This window comes from Dreissena polymorpha, chromosome 15, assembly GCF_020536995.1.
Source record: "Dreissena polymorpha isolate Duluth1 chromosome 15, UMN_Dpol_1.0, whole genome shotgun sequence".
Lineage (NCBI taxonomy): Eukaryota > Metazoa > Mollusca > Bivalvia > Myida > Dreissenidae > Dreissena > Dreissena polymorpha.
In genome coordinates, this window is record NC_068369.1 from 47431421 (window position 1) to 47452301 (window position 20881).

Genomic DNA, 20881 nt, shown 5'->3' on the forward strand with positions numbered 1-20881 from the left:
CAAATGAATACCTTCATTTATTCCATTGGCTGATTGAGTATAACACCAGAACATTGGAAACATATCCGCGTCTTTGTAACATGTTTTACTGCATGAAACAATTTTATCTCTAATGAAAAGGCTCAATAGATAGAACAGTTTTACAATCAATTTTCGACATAAATACAGTTTGTGCGTTCACCTTTATTTTCAGAGAATTACCAGCGCAAAAGCGTTTATACTAAAGGCTATGTTGTCCTATTTAGTACTTACTTGCATTGCATTTCAACCCGCGAGGGTTTCGGGTCAATAAGCGGCTATTGTGAAAGTCATAGTTTATATACAGTCATCGTCGGGTTCGTTCGCAGAAAGGGTTGCGATCATTGTGTTACACCGGTCTTACTGACAATAACGTAGTGACTGTAATGCATTGCATTCCAATCCGCAAGGTATCAAGGTCAGTTTGCCAGTTTGCGGTCAGTTGCAGAAATCTTTATATAAACGCCGTCTCGTAAACTTTGTGCACTTGAAGTCTGTTTTGATCAGAAAGATACTAAATAAAGATATTCGGCGATATTATTGTGGTATGTCAATCATCGATTTTTAATATGGTTTCAACATTGGCATGATAAGGACCAATTTTGATAAAATTAATTAGAAATATTTATCCATTTAGACCAGTTTATTAAGCATGAGCACAATAATTCACTATACTATAATTATGCAATTAAATAAGATTCGAGTATTGCCGGCTGACCTATATGCACTCGTTTATTTTCATGTTTCTTGTGTTTTTCTATTCTGTAAATATAGATATCTGATTAATAATATCACATAAAGCATAATAAGCCACGAAATCTGGCGCAACACCCCGTATTGATTTGCTTATGATGTAGCTAAGAACTGCGCGAACAGAAAAAAGAAAAAAAGGCATCCGCTACTTTTTATCTCATAGAGATAACTTTTGATCGTTCATAAACATCGACCACAATCAACGCCGTATATCTTTTTAAAGATATTTCTTGTTAGTTAGTGTTCGTGTGTCGTATGAATAGATATCGTTGCAGGAAAAAAATGATCCGTAAAACTAAATTTAGATTCACATCGTACATGCATGATATACATGCTGGCGGATTCGACTGTACAGACATTTTCGATTTCAGAATTAAATATCTGGCTTATTTCGCATTTTTTCGACACATGTTCTTCTTAACTTTTATTTGAATTTACATTGATATATATGTATAATACATTTTTACACATTTTAAATAAATTCATAAATATTTGACAAAATCGCGCATACTCTCTTGAAGCACTTCTCTACTTCAAATCTCAATTCGCGCACATGATTTAAATATTTAATTGCATTCTTAATTTTAATATGTAAATAATAAACTGGATATAAGTATCACTTCCGCGAAAATGCTCTGTTGATTTAGTTTATGTTGTTATTCCTGAAAAGTCTCCGTTTTAACGGTGTGCAAAACTGGTTAAACGAAAAGATTTGACCCTACCTTTTCAATACACCTAAAACAATAAGTAAACATTTGCACAAGGTGCGGAAGATTACCACGCGTGTTTAATGATTGACTTGTTTACATACCGAAATAGAAATCTGAGAGATTAATCAATTAACCTGAGTTGGGGTATTGTATTGAGAATAAAAGATGTTCTTATCGGGGACTAAGACATGTAAAGACTTTGCTGTGTAACACAATTTAATGCCAGTTAAAAGGATGCAGCAACATTAAGACAATTATCGGGTGTGCGTTAAATCCTTCATTGGACTGAAACGGTAGGTAATGATTATTTGTACTAAATGGATTCTCATTCAAAATAATTAAGTAAAACTTTGGACAAGCGTTGATCCGTTTGCAATACTATTATGCGATTAATACTTGTATGGGGTCATCACGCCTTGGTCATTTCGACATTACTGTTCATGGTAAATTCTCAAACAGAGGTTTTAAATGCTGATGTAAACAACGGTTAACAGTTTGCTTTTTTATTTTATCGAAGAAAATGTACATCATAGAATTTCATTCGTTAAAAAAACCTGTAAACCTATTGATTGTCTTTTTCATGGTTATGATCTAGTCATGACTCGCTTGAAATGCTGTTAATATTGATGAAACGAACTGTTAAAGGGTCCTTAGTTTTAGACATTAAACTCTCGAGTTATTTTATGGTTTAATACGGAAGTATTGTGTCAAAGAAAAGGATTGTACTAAGTCGAACAGTGTCACATTTTTGTGGGTTGGTACACGCCGTTGCCGTCCCCTCTCTGTCAACCCGCCTTTGCAATGGGTTCAAAATCTAAGAGGTTAGGATCAAACGTCTAACGCCGTAACCATGGACACATCGGATCCGATATGTATTATTTAGTAACACTGTTTTACTTTATATAAGCACTTCAAATGTTGTCAAATATTGTAACGAAAACAAAACAAAACGATCCAATTATTCCTTTATCACGCCTTATAAACGCTAAATATGATGCTTTCAATTTAAATTGATGGTTTTTTCATTAATGGCCCTATTCCACTACGAAAACAAGCCCACGATTCGCTACGATTTCTCACATTTATTGAATCGGGAAGACTCGTGACAGTCTGCGATTCAGTTACGACAATGGTACGATTGAGTTACGACGAATCGTGGGGTTCGGTTGAAGTCTTGCGAATAGAGTCGCGACTTCACTACGATGTGTAAGAATCTAGTGCGACTGTGCTACGAACGATGCAAATCGGTCACGACTAAGCTAGGACCTAACCGAACGCACCCAGGAATTCGGCGACAAATATCTACTGATATTGATTCTAACACCGGCACGCGACTTGCTTTCTATAGACAAAGAAGGAAATAAAGTGTGGATTATTCTGCAATAAATTATGGGCGGAGCTTAATATTCGAAAATAGTTCCGAAATATAAAGAAAATATTGCAGTAAAATGCACGTGCTTAAATCCCGCTCTTAAAGAAATGTAAAACAAGAAATATCTTTAAAAAAGATATACGGCGTTGATTGTGGTCGATATGTTTATGAACGATCAAAAGTTATCTCTATGAGATAAAAAGTAGCGGATGCCTTTTTTGTGCGCAGTTCTTAGCTACATCATAAGCAAATCAATTACGGGGTGTTGCGCCAGATTTCGTGGCATATTTTGCTTTATGTGATATTATTACTCAGATATCTATATTTACAGAATAGAAAAACACAAGAAACATGAAAATAAACGAGTGCATATAGGTCAGCCGGCAATACTCGAATCTTATTTAATTGCATAATTAAAGTATAGCGAATTATTGTGCTCATGCTTAATAAACTGGTCTAAATGGATAAATATTTCTAATTAATTTTATAAAAATTGGTCCTTATCATGCAAATGTTGAAACCATATCAAAAATCGATGATTGACATACCACAATAATATCGCCGAATATCTTTATTTAGTATCTTTCTGATCAAAACAGACTTCAAGTGCACAAGTTTACGAGACGGCGTTTATATAAAGATTTCTGCAACTGACCGCAGACTGACCTTGATACCTTCCGGATTGGAATGCAATGCATTACAGTCACTACGTTATTGTCAGTAAGACCGGTGTAACACAATGATCGCAACCCCTTCTGCGAACTCCGGTGATGAACTGTATATAAACTCTGACTTTCACAAATGGGCCGCGCATTGATCCGAACCTCGCGGGTTGAAATGCAATGCAAGTAAGTACTAAATATGACAACATAGCCTTTAGTATAAACGCTTTTGCGCTGGTAATTCTCTGAAAATAAAAGGTGAACGCACAAACTGTATTTATGTCGAAAATTGATTGTAAAACTGTTCTATCTATTGAGCCTTTTAATTAGAGATAAAATTGTTTCATGCAGTAAAACAGTGTTACAAAGACGCGGATATGTTTCCAATGTTCTGGTGTTATACTTAAATCAGCCAATGGAATAAATGAAGTGTTTTCATTCGTACCAAGCCGCGGGAAATTTTATTTGAGTATTATTGGACACTTACAAAGTTCAAGTCAGGGTGAAAAGCTGGCTTAATACAGCTTACGCCGAATAAATGTAATGAAACAGCAAATTGTATATTTAGTGATAAGTGGCATGACCACGCCTGCTAAGAATTTGTTTGTTAAGAAACGTAATTAAGAAAACATTTATAGCATGTCAGCTTTCAGAAGAATTCACACATGTGACGTCATTTAGTTTTTATGAGTGTTATTCTCAATGAAAGTGGCGTAATTTGCAAATATTTATGAATGAAAACGACGTCAAATGTTTGTACAATTCAATGACGTTACTAAATAGTGAACTTTGTACTGAGAAGGGCGGAGTATTGAAAAATATAGTTCACGTCCAAAGCTTGAAGCAAATCAATCAGAATCGTGTAAGAATAGAAATAATGTTTTTCTATGATGGCTTGTTGTCGAATAACCCACAGTAAGGAGTATAGATTCGTGTTATTAAAGCACTCGTACTCCGCATTCGTGATTTAATTCCTACGCAACTATACTCCTTACTGTGGGCTATTCGACAACAAAACATGATGGAAAAATATTATTTCTTTATCATTCTTTACAAAATCGTAACTGTTTCGTAACTAAATCGCGAGAATCTTAGCGGGCTCGCAACTCAATCGGGGTGAACTCTTGAGAGTCTTGACAAAGTCGTAAATGATTAGTAGACAGATCACGTGATCACCGATTCCCCGATTGAGTCACGAATTACCTAAGATTCCATTACGACGCCCAAGCACGCACTACGACACTGTTACGAGTCAACTGCGATTAGATTCAGTCTTGGAGGTCTTGGTTAATTTTAAACACGTTTAAAAAACTGGCTGCGATTTTTTTGGGAGCTCACGACTCGCCCGCGACTAGCTACGACTGAGTTAGGACCTTCGCCGATTCAGTTACGAATGTCCCCGACCTCAAAATATTGCAAATCGGGATAAATCGTGTGGAATCGGGTCGTAGTGGAATACCCCTATAATGAAACCATATCTTAAAGGGATCTTTTCACGCTTTGGTAAATTGACAAAATTGAAAAAAGTTGTTTCAGATTAGCAAATTTTCGTTTTAGTTATGATATTTGTGAGGAAACAGTAATACTGAACATTTACAATGGTCTAATATAGCCATTATATGCATCATTTGACGATTTTAAAACCTAAAAAATTATAAAGCGTTGCAACGCGAAACGATTGAATAATTTGGAGAGTTCTGTTTTTGTCGTTAAATTTTGTGAAACTACGAAGATTGCTTATATAAGGTATAAAATACGTCAAGTATGTGTACTCGGCGGAATAGCTCAGTAGGCTAAAGCGTTTTTACTTCAGGACAATGGCAGGACTCCAGGGGTCACTGGTTCGAAACCTGCTCCGGGCAATGTTCTTTCCTTTTTTTAATTTTATTTTTGATTTTTTACTGGAGCTTTTACGGTCCAATGTTTACATTTATCAATATAAAGCATTTAATGAATAAGTTAAAAAATGCCAAAATCTGTGAAAAAGGCCCCTTTAATCTACCATAACACGAAAGTGTTTAGTTTTTTTGGTTGGATCTCGAAATAAACAACATTTCATTAAGTTATTTCGATTTGATGCAAGTATACATTTTAAAAATCGAAATAAATGTAAAAAATATATCTAAAAACACTTGATAAGTTCTTAAAATCTGATTATCTTATCAGCCGTAGTCTTGATCAAACTAGATATCTTTTAAGTCACATGTTTACTCTTTGCCTTAAACCGTTAAGTACCTAACGTAAGTTTTTTACTTTATGTGTTTACTATATGCTATCGGGGGTATACTTCATTTAACTAGTACTGTCAAAATCATATTTGTCGATTTCGACGAATTTAAGATGTCTCACAGAATTGTGTGTTTATTTTTGGAGACCGAACACCACAGACACGAATGACATTAAATCCAACTTATTTTACCTTAACATCCTGCTTTTGTTGTCCAGATAAACTCGGATACTGCACAGGGGAGTTATATTACACTGTTTACTTTGTGACATTTGCTATAAAACGCAAATGCAGCAAAGCTGTATTGTTACCGTCATCTCGTTTAGGAAGAAAATAAACGATTCGCGCTTATTGTGAACACCCGTCATCCCCAAAAAGTGTATTGTGGGATTTGTTTTTATTTTAATCGGCCAACTCGCGATGGATCAAAGACAATTTCGTCGTTAGCCAAGCAAATAATTTTCTTATATTAATTAATATATGTCGTTTGAATGAAAACAATATTACTCGCAAATTTTTATTTGCCGCTGCTTAAGGTAAGATTTTACCAATTTTGCCATGACTGTAATTCAAGAATAATACTAACCGGTACATCGTTGCACAGTTTCAGCGTTCTTTATAAATTTGCCATAACAGTTCTTTTATACATTTTTAGATTTCTGATTGTGTAGTGAAGCCATTTTGAAAATACCTTGATTCATACCGTAGACCATTTTTGGCATTTTGCCAGTATTCAGCCTTGGGGACGTTAAAAGTTAAAACGTTTTGAATGCTACTCCTTAAAACTGTTCTGTGTCCTGGCATTCTTTCTGGTGAATCTGAGACTGATTTGATATTTTTTATAATGTTGATTTGTGTTCAAATAGCTACTTACAGTTACCCTTTTGCGCTGTATATTGCTTTGAATGCCGTGCAATATATATGGAAATATGACCAGTTCCTTCCTTTGTGAATTATGATGATTTCAAACTTGTTCTGGTTAAACTCCATTAACAATTACTTTTCCAATATTGTGTGGATCGTCTAGTAAGCTTTGAAATGATGCATGAAAATGTACTTTAGAGTACAAAAAAAATGTCGTCTACACTCAGAATAGCACAACTATGTGCATCTCCTAGAAAGTAATTGTTGAAAGCAAAGAAGAGATGTTGATTAAGGAAGGATCCCTGGGGAAGTCTATCAAAGACCCTATTGTCAAACATCAATTGCTCTGATGAATTATTGTATCCAAATAGTAATTTGTGTTTGCTCTCATGACTGAAAGTGTGTGAAAAGTGTTATGGTGTTCAACTGTATCAACTGTATCAAATGTCATACTGAAATCCATCAATAATAGTTAATGTGTGTTATTTTTGTCTTGTGTGAAACCAATTCCTCGTAACTATGTTGCTGAGTCTAGTTGGTGAGTCAAAGTATGACAGTTATATGCTTTATAAGTGTGGACGCCATGCATATGAATGATATTGGTTAATATTTTCTGGGCTTTGACTTTGGACCTTTCTTGAATGCAGCAAGGTTTACCTATGGCCTTTTTCTTATCCCTTTAGGATAAAGACTGCATCGAGTGAAGTTTAAAACATATTCGGTATGTGCCATCTACGTGTGTAGGTCCTGGAATATATTTGCTTAATGATTGTCGAGTCATGTCATTAGTTTATAAACTACTTCAAGCTACACAGATCGACGTCGGGGCCATCGGCTGGTGATAATGTGATGTCAGGGGCACATTGAGTAATTTGTCGAAGATTTAGTGGTGAAGGTCTTAAGAAGGCCTTATCCAAATTGTGTTTTAATATGTTAGCCTTCGAAAAAGCGAGCTTTTCTGTGCTACATGACTGTTAATTGTGCAAAATATGTGCTTTCTGTCTGTCGTGTTAGGGACTTGCAGTGTTTGAATTGTTTATGTCAGGCCTCATGTGTTGAATTTTTATTTCCCGGGGTAATCTAATATAATGTATTATGTCCTGTTTTCGGATATATTTCTGTAGTGTGTGTGCATCCTGTGGTAAATCTGTATGTTATGTTATGTATATTATTATTGATTTGATCACGTAAACTGTAAATATATATAAAAACATAAACAAAAACCATCGAGAGGGCATTAAAAAGACGAATAACAACTCGGATCTAAATCATTTCAGCCGATTCATAGTTTGTCATACGTTCAATTCAGATAAGGTCACGAACAGTCTAGATTTTAAGTATTCGTTTACAATACTCGGCATTGTTTGCAATCAAAGGTCTATTCAAAGTTAATTATTACTCCAATATCAAATACGTTTAATAAGCCAATAAAAATATGACCCGTGAATTATTTCTGCGTAAGTTTGAAAAAAAACGCCGTTTAGATTTTGGAATTATAGTAAACTCTTACATAGGCCAAGTATTTATTAGAGAAAACTATTTTATATAATGTCTGAATTTCAGTAACAGCATAATACTTTTGAGATTCATAGTTTGATAAATCCGGTGATAAGCGAACTTTTTGAAATGCCTATAGATTTATTATACCATGATCATATACTTATTTTCAAATCTACTGTATTATAGGCCGTATACTGTTTATATGTAAGAAAGTAATAGTCAAATCTGTATATGTATACGATCATAAAACTCACTTGTTTCTACCGACATCATAAAATTGGATAGGTTGGTCGGCTTAACTTTTTGTAAAAACTTTTCTATAATACATTTCTATAATACATTTACCCACTTAAATAAAAATACGTCATGCAGAAGTCGTACGAATATATATTTTAAGGGGCCTTTTCACGTTTGGATAAATTGACAAAATGAAAAAAGTTGTTGGAGATTCCCAAATTTTCGTTTTAGTTATGATATGTGTGAGAAAACAGTAATACATACTAAACATTTAACATTATCTAAAATAGCCATAATTATGCATCTTTTGACGATTTAAAAAACCCGAAAATAATAAAGAGTTGCAACGCGAAACGAATTATTAATTTGGAGAGTTCTGTTGTTGTCGTTATATTCTGTGAAACTACGAGGATTACTTATATAGAGTATAAAATATATCTTTTTTTAAATTTTTATTCTTGATTTTCTTCTGGTGCTTTTAATATCCAAGATTTACATTTATCAATATAAAGCATTTAATGACACACTTCAAAACATTCCAAAATCTGTGAAAAGGCCCCTTTAACATTATCTTATATATAATGTTTGTCTACTCAAAGTTAATTTAACGAATACGATCGTACGAATCACAAACTATCGCAAGCACATGTACTAGAACAATTGTGTTTGGTCCTTATTTATATTATTATGAAAGGACCAAAAAAATATCAAGTAACTGTGATCGAAAGCTTATTTGCATATTTAGTTCATATGATCAAATTTAGGGAAAAAAAATGTTTTTACGCCTAATGTTATGTAACTTGAATGTCTATGACATATTATCATAGACCAGCTATAAAACTACTCTGCGAGTATTGATCTTGTCATGTTAATTGAACCATATTTGATTTAAACTACTTTGAAAGAATTACATTTCAAATGTCGAAATTAAGGTATAATTATTCTGAAACTCTGTTCAGCATACAGATTTTCCGTTCCCGATACGATCTGGTGTATTTTACCGTACCCGAACAGGTGCGCGAAATACCAAGGATACGTGTAAATATCCGGTTTACGTTTTTTGCTATTTTATATCAAGAAAATGTCAAATTTTGGATAAATTCGTCAGAAAAGAGAAGCATGATAACAGTTAAGGTAATAGCGGTACTTCTTTGTACAATTGTTTATTATTTAATTAGCTATCAGGATTAAATTTTCGTCAATTAACGTTCACAATCGCATGATTCGATCGGTATCCACCATTTTTATCAACATTCTTTCACTTCTCCAAAATCGTTTGGACAAAGAGATATTTTATCATCATATGGCTATATTGCATTATAATGCCAACAAAATAATAGACTTTCGAAAATGCTGATAATTATAAAAAATCTGTTCTTTGGTACGTGCTACTAAAATTTCTAAATCATTGTTTAATACATGTTATAAATAATAATAATAACCTTGTCAAAATATTTATTTTTATGGAGAAGAATACAACTTTATCTAAAAATATTATCTGTATTTCCTGTAGAGTAGCAATTAAATTTCAAACAAATAAATTGAAGATTGGTCATGCTTCCAAATAGCAATAGCATAATATTATAAATATGATCATAATGACATACGATGCTGTCCGGTAATCTCGCGCAGTTAAGGATCAATTTGGTTTAAAAACATGTTCTTTTATAAATTGACAACATAATATCTAAATTTATTATGAAAATAAGAAGTTCATGTGCTTATTAATACAAAAATATCTGATTAATTCAGGGAAGAACTGTCTGATTTGATTTCAAAACAAACATGTCCCGCATCATTTTCAAACTATCACAGTGTCCGGTAATCTTGCGCACTTGGTGTAATGACCTCATTTAGGCAAAATTGTAGACATATGGTGTCCAATTAGGGACAAAAAACATTCCAGATTTATTTTTTTTTAAATCAGTTATTAAAAAAATTCATATTCAATGTGGATTAATAGCTGTACTTCAGTTTCTTTGATGATGGTGGTGGCATTCTGTTGACTGTAGCAAAAGAAACATTACAATATTCAATTAATTGATTTCTAGTAGGGATGGCATCGAATACCAATATCGGTATTCGAATGTTCGCAAATTCATTCAATCGAATATTCGAATATTCGCATAAAACGGCTGGATTGATTTTACCTTGTTATGTAATAATTTCCATTGGTTTGTAAGTTATATCCGTTTGCTAAATACGCGGCTGTTTATTAACGTTGCTATCGAATAATTGTATCGCTGTCGACTAAGGGTATCACGTTTACAGATTTTTCTAAACGTTTAAACGAAATGAAATAAACGAAACGACACCGTTCAAACGGTATCCATACGTCCGTTTTAAAAGCATCAGTTCCATCACATTTCCAAACTGAAAGTAGTGATTATTTCCGGAAGTTATATTTAGTTCATAACCCATTTGCACAATGACGTCATATTAAAACCAACTGTTCTCGTTGTTTTCTAACCATTGGGTTACGCGTTTTCTACTTACATGCCGTTATATTTTGTAACAAAGATGAATTAATATTTAACCCACATTTCTTCAATAAGAGTACACCGGTGTTTATTGTTTTTATTGTTTTACTTAACAAGATGTACATCAAAACGAGTATCTGTTCATTAAATTAAAAATGAATGCCGATGAATAAACTGCGGGAAATTTTCCTCGTGCACTTCATGCCGACGCGCGTTGAATGTTCAAGACGATTAGGGGCATGATCATGCAAGAAATAGCGGGAAACTTTTCCCGAGCACTTCGTGCCGATGCGGGTTAAATATTCAAGACGTCTAGGTCGTACAGGTATATTGTTATGTCTACGGTACTGTGAATAAGGGCCATCTGGCGCACGTGATACACATACGAGTCTTTTTCAGCAGCTTTTAAAGAGTTTTGCAACATCGTAATGTAATGAATTATGTTGACATTGCCTGTCTTTTAAACGTTTATTGTTTTTGTAAACGTGTTTGAGCAAAACACGAAACGCCATCGTTTAAACGTTTAAACGTGATACCCTTACTGTCGATTAATACTATGACCGATACTGTGATCGGGCACAAATAGAATGAAAAACATCGTGTCATAGAATTTTATTTTTTAATGATTCCACATATTTGTAGCAGACAGCGCATATGTAAAACTAAGTTTACACACATTACACCTTGCGGTCTTCTTATCCACAGACCGTGTAAAGTATTCCATACGACACCATTCCATACTGCAGAAGGGGCTGGTGGCATTTTCAGATTTGAATTATGATTCCTTGATGATTGTTTAATTTATATCATCTGTTACTTTGAGTAATTCACACATTTTAATGGCTGTACATACTGTGATCACAAAACTTATTTATTATTCGTCAGTCAATTGAAACCGTGAATTGGCACCCCATTGGCAAACAACAGTCGGGGCCTTTCTTAGAGCGTGTATATTGCATTGCGCAATCAACACTGATACGAGCCGCGTTATCAGTTTGACACGAAGAACGTCACGTCAAACATGTTACTCCCAAGTGATTTCGGTTGCTTTTTAGTAAGCGGTTCGCAGTTCATTAAATATTGGCGAAAATACGTTTGGAAAAAAAAATGCGAATATGCGAATATCATTTTTATTATTCGAATGCTGACCATTCAATCGAATATTCGATTATTCGAATAATTTTGCCATCCCTAATTTCTAGCGGGGAATTTTTTTTTAAGCATAACAGGTTTAATTTTACCCTGATCATGCTTCTATATTTTACAGAAAATATCAAAACTAGGCCATTGCGCATGCGGAGATCCAGGTTTTTTTACCTTATATAACAGACGCCGAATATCGGCGTCTTCCCCCACCAAACTAGGCTGTTTTTTTCTCCTTTCAGAACCAAAAATTCCCCCTGAAAAAAAAAATTACTTTTTTTTTTTTTAATAGAAAGATGTGTCTCATGATTATAATATCTCATTTCTATTTCAATTTAATCTTGCAAAACGTAATAAATTATGAAAAAAACTATGAATATAGTGCAAACATGTACAAATGTATTGTAATAATGAGAGAGTAAGTAAACAAATCCCCCAAAATGGGAAACGCCGCGAAAATTCCCACGCGCACAATTTTTCCCCAAAGTGGAAAATCCCGCTTAAAATTTCCCCCACATAAGGGCTAAAGGCCCCTTCCCCCACAACCCAAAAAAAAACCTGAGATCATACCAAATGTGGTTTGACAGAATGATGGGAAATGATGACAATGTCGTGTGATGTGATATATTTTCAATCACCAAAACATACCATAACTGATCAGATATTGTGCAATGGAGTGTTAAATTACACATTGGATTTATGAATTCTTAAATTAAAGTACGAAAAAAACTTAAGACGGCAGGGAATTTGTGATTCCTTTCGAATTTATTGTAAGTAGGTCAGTGTTTACGATACATTTACAATGTATTGGGACGACGCTACCTGTGTTAAAATGTAATGATCAGATTTTATTTTGCATGGAATATGTACCTTTTAAATAGGTTATTTCTTAAAATTGTGAAATTCCATCTTTCATCACTAAAGAAAACCATTCGTCGTCTGCGAAATTCGCAAACTGAGGAGTGCGCAAGATTACCGGACACGCAACATTACCGGATTTAACTGTTATTAATCCAAAGTGTAGAAGGAAATGGCAAACAAAATATGCTGTTATCATCATCATAATGCATGTTTTTAATAGTGTGCATGTGCTATGATGCATGAAATTAAACGCTACACTGGTTTTAAGACGATAAGTAGATCTTTAAAATTGGTTTTTGTTAATTTGTGGTGTAAATTGAGTAAATTAGTGTTCATACATGTCAGGGCCCTTGCTACACTTTTCGGTATTGGGGCCGGGGCCCTTAGAGGGGGGAATTTCGCGTCGTTTTAGGCGAAAAGGGGAATTTAAGAAGGTCTTTTCACCAACCATTCAACACTTAAAATTGCTATTTTTGGAAAAAAGTATACTATTTTAAGGGGGAATGGGAGCAGAATTTTGGCCCCAAAAACGGTCAAACAAGGGCCCTGCATGTACATCATTGTAGTGAAATAAGGTCACTTTCCGACAGCTGCTGACTGCTGTTGGGCTCAGCTCTTTAGCCACTCTGTTGGAGTGTCTGACTACCGCTCTGGAGGTCAAAGCTTCAATTTCTGTCAGCATTTTGCACAATAATGGGGACCAGGCAAATACAAACTGTGAATAAGTAAATGGGTCTGAACTTGTAGAATGGTTTCAGGGAGCCACTTAAATAGCAGTCAATTCTCATGTGGGGCGAAGCGTCTGGGGCCTTGAAACATTAAGACGGGGAGGAGTGTATTGAAATAAGGTCACGTCAAACAACCTTGCTGTTAGGCTAGCTCTTTAGCAATTTGGTTATAGTTGTAGTGTCTGACTACCACTCTGGAGGTCATGATGTCAATCCCCTACTGAAGCTGAGGATTTATCACAATATCATGTTGAATGGTTTTAAAAGAAGTAAAAGTGCTTTATATGAATTTCAAGCTTCTAAAACGTCTAACATGCACTCATGTGAGAACTACGCTATAGGACAATAATAGCACCTACATTTTTTCTCAACATATAATCATTATGTTTTTCATAAATTGATGCCAGGATTTCTCTAGCATATTTAGGTGTTTCATGCTTTACAGGCATACAGGAAAATTTACTCCATAAGCGATTGTCCTGTACTATTATTGCTTGACTCAACAATTTTCTGTGAAATTCTTGTTTCTTTGATTACTTCTTAAAGAACAAGTGCGAGCTTCCAGGTCAAACTGTTAGTTTATATCCCTGAATAATCCCATTTCCTCTTAATCTCTGTCTAAAGTGTTGGTCATGGATCAGTCACAATTATCTGTTTATTAAAGGAATATAAGATATTCTTCATTGCAGAGCAGAGATTGATGTTATTTTTATTGCCATATGTATGTGCATTCAAGTCATCACTCCGACTCAACATAAAGACCACACAGTCCTTTAAATTTTCACCCCATCTCAAGATATCAATATGCCAAGATCATTGTCACACTTAAGGATTAAATTTGTAAGCAGCAATTTTAAATGTCTGTTTTCAGTGTCAGCTTCTAAGCCTTTAAACCCTTTAAATGACAGTGTTTTTTATGAATCAGGCTCAAATACTATGCTCATCGAGACCACATGCAAAAAGCATAAGTACATGTATGAATCAAACCAAGGTCAAGGTAACTCTTGAAGGTTGAATGTTTTTATATGTATTTTCTTGTTTGTTCTATATTTTTATTTCCTGTTTCCAAAAAAGGACTTTGATTAATCTTGCCTCCAATGTTTCTCACAAATATTAGCGGTGTGCAGAGCGCATGAAGTAGTCACGCCACCTTGTTTTTTTTAAGTTAATTTCAAAAGACTGTTCAACAATTAATGGCCTGACACTATCATGGTGTTCGATATAGCATTCCTTTTATTAAGACATATAAAATATCTGTATTTTCATTTTAAGTAGTCAGCTTTACTTGGACCTAGTTTTGTTTAAGTTTGTGGCTCATCATTTTTTGTATGTATGTATCTGAATTCTGAATCAGTAATACATCAACAGTTACTAGTTTTGTTCAAGAAAAAAAATCACAAACCTTGAATGTCATGCTAAAACAGGTTGTGGGAAAATCAAGGTGATTTTCATGCTATGGAATAGTTCAATGCAAAAATCTACTTGTTTATAATGAAAAGCATCAATTCTTTGTCCAACCAAAAGTTGGGTAGTTTATTGAACCCTAAATGAAAAAATAAATATTGACATTCTTTTATAAAAATTTGATGATTAACTTCCAACTTGTATATCAGTTTCATGCAAAGAAATTGAAATTGTCAAACAGGAACAATGGTCTTGTGCCACAAGTAACCTCAGAAATACGAGTGCCTGTGTTGAAAAAAGTCATGAATAGGAGTTGCACATTTCAAGTTTAAACTTTAAGTGATTATAATTTTGTAACTTTTGAATTAACCAATGACAGTGTAATATTTGTTATTATCTTAAACATTCACAGTCCGATATTGATTTTATGTCACATCTTAAACATGAGAGAGTCCATTAATTTTATACTGTGACAAAGTTTATCATGATGTTGACATAACGTCTCTAAGGAACATAACATTGGTTTGGAATTTCGTGAGAACCCTGTGTTCAAACTAGCAGTTTGAAGAGCTTACTGATCTTATATATAATAGTTCTTTATAAACGTATTTCAGCCACTGTTCCGATTTAAACTTGCGGTCAAGTATACTTTTGTTCTTAAACAGAGTTTTCTTTTTGTTTGAATTTTGTTTAGCTTTAAAGTTTGGAAAGAATTTATTTTAGCCACATTCTGTGAAAAGGGGGTTTCATGCATGTGCATAAAGTGCAGTATGCACAGGCTAATAAGGGACTGCACTTGCTGCTTTTATGATATTTTTTGTTTGGAGAAAGTCTCTTCTAAGCAAAAATCAAGTTTTTTCGGAAAGTGTCGTCCATGATATGCCTGTGTGTACTGCACATGCATTAAACCCCTTTTTCACAGAGTACGGACCATTTCTATTGTAATTTGTTTTATGTTTAGGAAATGCAGTTGGTTTTTTCAAGTGATCTACACGAGTTATCTAAAAATAACCAGTAATGCTTATACAACATTTTTTTTTTGCCCCCAGATCAAATGATAGGGGGTATATCGTTTTTAGCCTGTCTGTCATTGTATGTGTGTGTGTGTCCCAAAACTTTAACCTTGGTCATAACTTTTGCAATATTGAAGATAGCAGCTTGATATTTGGCATGCATGTGTATCTCATGGAGCTGCACATTTTGAGTGGTGAAAGGTCAAGGTCATCCTTCGAGGTCAAAGGTCATATATATGGCTTCAAAGCTGTGCATTATGGGGCATTCTGTTTTTGACAAACACATCTCTTGTTTGAATAAAAATTACATTAAAAAAGCAACTATAAAAAGTGTTTATTCATGATTTATTGAAATAGAACTATAACTAATTGGGAGGAAACATTTATCAAGATTTAGACGTTTTTTTTATCTACTACTCAATGTTGATGGCTTAGTGCAAAAATTGGTCTCAATGCAACAAAGTATAAAGCATATGCTTAGCCTCATTAGCATTTTGACCTCATATAACCGTGTCATGTTATCTCAGAATATTACAATATATTTCGATGACTCCTCAACCTGATAGTTTTTTTTAAAATGAATTCTTTTTTCCCTTTTTAAAATCGAGCTCTTAATCACTAAATGTGTGACTTTATCATTATGTAGATTTGTATAATATACAATTGTTTTTATACATAAACTATGAAGAAAAATAAATATATCAAATTAATTATTCTTGTTATTGTTTAGTTGATAGTCTCTAAATTGACAACTATTTCAATGTCTGATTTTAAGGAATTAAATCGCGAGGATTAATTATTAGTTAAAACATAACTTGCTCTGAATCAAAACGAATTCAGTGATTAAGGAACAATACAGCAAAGTGTAGTATATTATTTATTTAAGGTAAATGTTATTGATTTTGTTATATTAATCATTTTCAACGTATAGTTTTAATATTTTCTTGGGTAATTATCCGTAATACAACAATTATCATGATGTTTTTGTAAAAAAAAGTATTTTAATGTCAAATTAAAAATGTTATTTATGACAAATGTAGATTCCAACTCACACATTAATTTTATTATCGGAAATAGTTCTAGGTTTTATAACTATATTATAAAGACTTAGTTGAATAATATACTTAGAATGTTACATTTATAATTAATATTTATATTATTTTAGCATTTAAAAAAGAATTTAGATGGTTTGAATAATGAATAGTGTTACCTGACATAGTATTTCTTAACAAATGAAACTATTCTAATCAGTATTGACATATAATCTAGAATAGTTTTTATACCACCGTTTTTAAAAACGGGTTGATTATAGTTTCACCTGCGGCGGGCGGAGTGCTGGCGGGCTGCGTCCACAGCAGTGTCCGCTCTCTAATTCAAATAGTTTTTATCCGATCTTCACCAAACTTGGTCAGAAGTTGTGTCTAGACAATATCTAGGTCAAGTTCGAATATGGGTCATGCTGGGTCAAAAACTAGGTCACGGGGTCACTTAGTGCATTTTAAGCATTTAGCATGGTGTCCGCTTTTTTATTGAAGTAGTTTTCATCCGATCTTCACCTTATTTGGTCAGAAGTTGTATTTAGATGATATGTAGGTCAAGTTCAAATATGGGTCATGTCAGGTCAAAAACGAGGTCACGAGTCTACTTAGTGCATTTCAAGCATTTAGCATGGTATCCGCTCTCTAATTGAAGTAGTTTTCATCCGATCTTCACCTAATTTGGTCAGAAGTTGTGTCTAGATGATATGTAGGTCAAGTTCAAATATGGGTCATGCAAGTTCAAAAACGAGGTCATGAGGTCACTTAGTGCATTTCAAGCATTTAGCATGGTGTCCACTTTCTTATTGAAGTAGTTTTCATCCGATCTTCACCTTATTTGGTCAGAAGTTGTATCTAGATGATATGTAGGTCAAGTTCAAATATGGGTCATGCAGGGTCAAAAACGAGGTCACTAGATTACTTAGTGCATTTCAAGCATTTAGCATGGTGTCCGCTCTCAAGTTGAAGTAGTTTTCATCCGATCTTCACCTTATTTGGTCAGAAGTTGTGTCTAGATGATATGTTGGTCAAGTTCAAATATGGGTCATGCAGGGTCAAAAACAAGGTCATGAGGTCACTTAGTGCATTTCAAGCATTTAGCATGGTGTTAGCTCTCTTATTGTAGTATTTTTCATCTGATCTTCACCGAATTTAGTCAGATGTTACGCCTAAACAATATCTAGGTCAAGTTCAAATATGGGTCATGCCGAGTCAGTAACCTGGTTTCGAGGTCACTTAGTGCATTTCAAGCATTGAGCATGGCGTCCAAAACCTTCGAACGGGCGTATCTTGTGACAGTTTGGCACTCTTGTTAAACATTGTTTTTGTAAAGTTAAATTTTTCTTCACTATGATTACTATGTAATTACTGTGTAATTATTGGCATGCTGTTGTTCATTTTACATGTATATGCCAAACATATGAAAATCAACATACCACTCAACCAATTGTTATATGCATTCCACTCCACCCTTTAAAGATGCAGGGAAGTATTGTTTTGCATCTTTTAAATGGTTGGTAATTCTGTGGACCAATTCATATCTGCATAATATCTACAGACTTCTTTATCCTACAAAAATAAAATTGTTATGATAGTTTCTTGTTAGAAAACAAACACGACTATACATTTTGGGGTTAACAGGTCAAAGCTCAAGATTAAAAGGGCTGTAACATGAACATCATATCTGGGTGATATCTTAAAAACTCTTGGTATCTTGCTATTTTCAAAGTTAAGAAGACGCCTTTTGATTTTGAGGTCAACTGGTCAAATGTCACGGTAACGGGGCCATTTAATTTTTAAATTTGCTTTTGCATGATACCTTGAGAATGTTTTCATTCATGATCATGCAAATTTGTGTAAGATAAACAAATCAATTGCTCTGTGAAAAAGGAGTTTAATGAATGCGCTTACAGTATTGTCCCAGATTAGCCTGTGTAGTCCGCGCAGGCTAATCATGGAAACACTTTCTGCTTTTATGATATTTTTTGTTTCAAGAAAGTCTCTGCTTAGCAAAACATTAAGTTTTTGTGGAAAGTGTTGTCCCAGATTAGCCTGTGCAGACTGCACAGGATAATCTGGGACGGCACTTTACGCACATGCATTAAACCCCCTTTTAACAGAGCAAGGCCCAATTATAGTTTACATCAGATCATAATGAATCTTGATGACAATGTTTGATGGCATACTATATCTGCAAAATGAATTATGGCCCCTGTATTACAAAAAGTTGTCAAGTAAGCTTGTCCACTCTCTACTTTATACAGTTTATATTAGATCACCATGAAATTTGTTGAAAATGTTTTTGGTCCAATTGTTTTTCAAAGTATGTTAACCAGCCAGATCCCCTTATGTACTTCTTAATTATGGCCCATGAATGCCAAATGAATGTCAGCTTTATAACTCAAATAGTTTTTAAATCTTATAGACATGAAACGTGATTAACGGAACCCAGGTCTTTAAATGTGTTTATTTTGTGGCAACTTGGCATTCTTGTTCAAATTGTTTTTTGCATGATATCTTAAGAACTAGCTGATCTTGCAGTTTACTTGCATGTTAGTTACTTGAAAGTTTGGAATATGCTTATCAGTCAACATGGATTGTTTATCCCTTTGCATGCTGGGAAATTTGTCGTCTGCTAAAATGTCGTCTGCTGAATTTCTAAAATTAGCATTTTCTTCGATTTTTTTTCAAAGAATACTATCAGAATAGCAAACAGTTTGGATCCTGATGAGACGCCACGTTCTGTGGCGTCTCATCTGGATCCAAACTGTTTGCAAAGGCCTTCAAAATTCGGTTCCCGCACTGAAAGAGTTATGGTCAAATTACAGGGTCTTGTTACGTTTTTTTTCCGTAAACCAATATTATAAGTAAGAAAATGCTTTTACCCACAACCATCTCATGCAGATTTATTGTGAGGAAAGTGAGACATCTATGTATTTTGAGGACCTCAGTTAGCAAAGTTCCAAGTCAGTTGAACTTAGTTTTCACAATATATCTAGTGAACACTATCATCTACGATCATCTTAATTACTATGCTGGGTAACCTGTGAGAGAATGAAAATGCATATTGACTTTTAAGTTCAAATGTCAAGGTCACAGGTGTTTGCATCTTGTAATTTCTTTCTGCAGGCTAGAGTACGCTTTTACCACATCTAAATTTGCCTATCAGGTAATTATAAGAAAGGAACATGCTTATTTAAGGTAAACAGCAAAAGGTCAAGCTGACAGGGTCATGCAATACTAAAAGAATCTAATTATTATTAAATATTTTGAAGACCTGGCTGCAAATTTGGGGACATACGTGCTTGACAAACATCTCTTGTTGAATATTGATTTATGGATAAAGATAAATTATAAATTTTAAGATAGTTTAAAATTGTGAATACCTGAGTTCTTCCGTTTGGCACATTACAAGTATGTTAAGTATATAGAGCAAGTCAACCTTAAATATTCTTATGTATCATAAATTTAGGTATGGTTCATAGGCTGTAAAACTCAAGTAGCGTTATCAAGAGTAGTTTGAGGGCATAAAAATATGCAATTGCTTTGTGACATTTTGTGTCTTGTATTTAAGCACTTGCAAGTTCTTTGATATTGAGTTAATCCTGTTACTTAGGAAATACTTAATGCTTAAATTGTGAAAGATGAAAGGCATAAATGTGCGTTAATGATCTTGTTGGTCTTCTGTATGTAAATACTTGTGAAACATAACATGAGAAATTCTCTGTGATGTATTTCTATCATCTGCCTTTGTGAGTATACCTTTTTGAATGTGATGTGTTAGGGAATTAACCCAAACACTGAATTAATTTTTATAACTGTGTTACAAAATATACATATAATTTTGCAATGTCTTAGTTTTATCAGAATGA

The 20881-nt window shown here is 34.0% G+C and overlaps 1 protein-coding gene across 1 annotated transcript in view; it reads left to right on the forward strand.

Moving 5' to 3' along the window:
- The window catches only part of LOC127861288 (uncharacterized), a 188839-nt gene that overhangs the window by 158456 nt on the left and 9502 nt on the right, over positions 1 to 20881 (forward strand). The gene's annotated exons all lie outside the window — the stretch shown is intronic.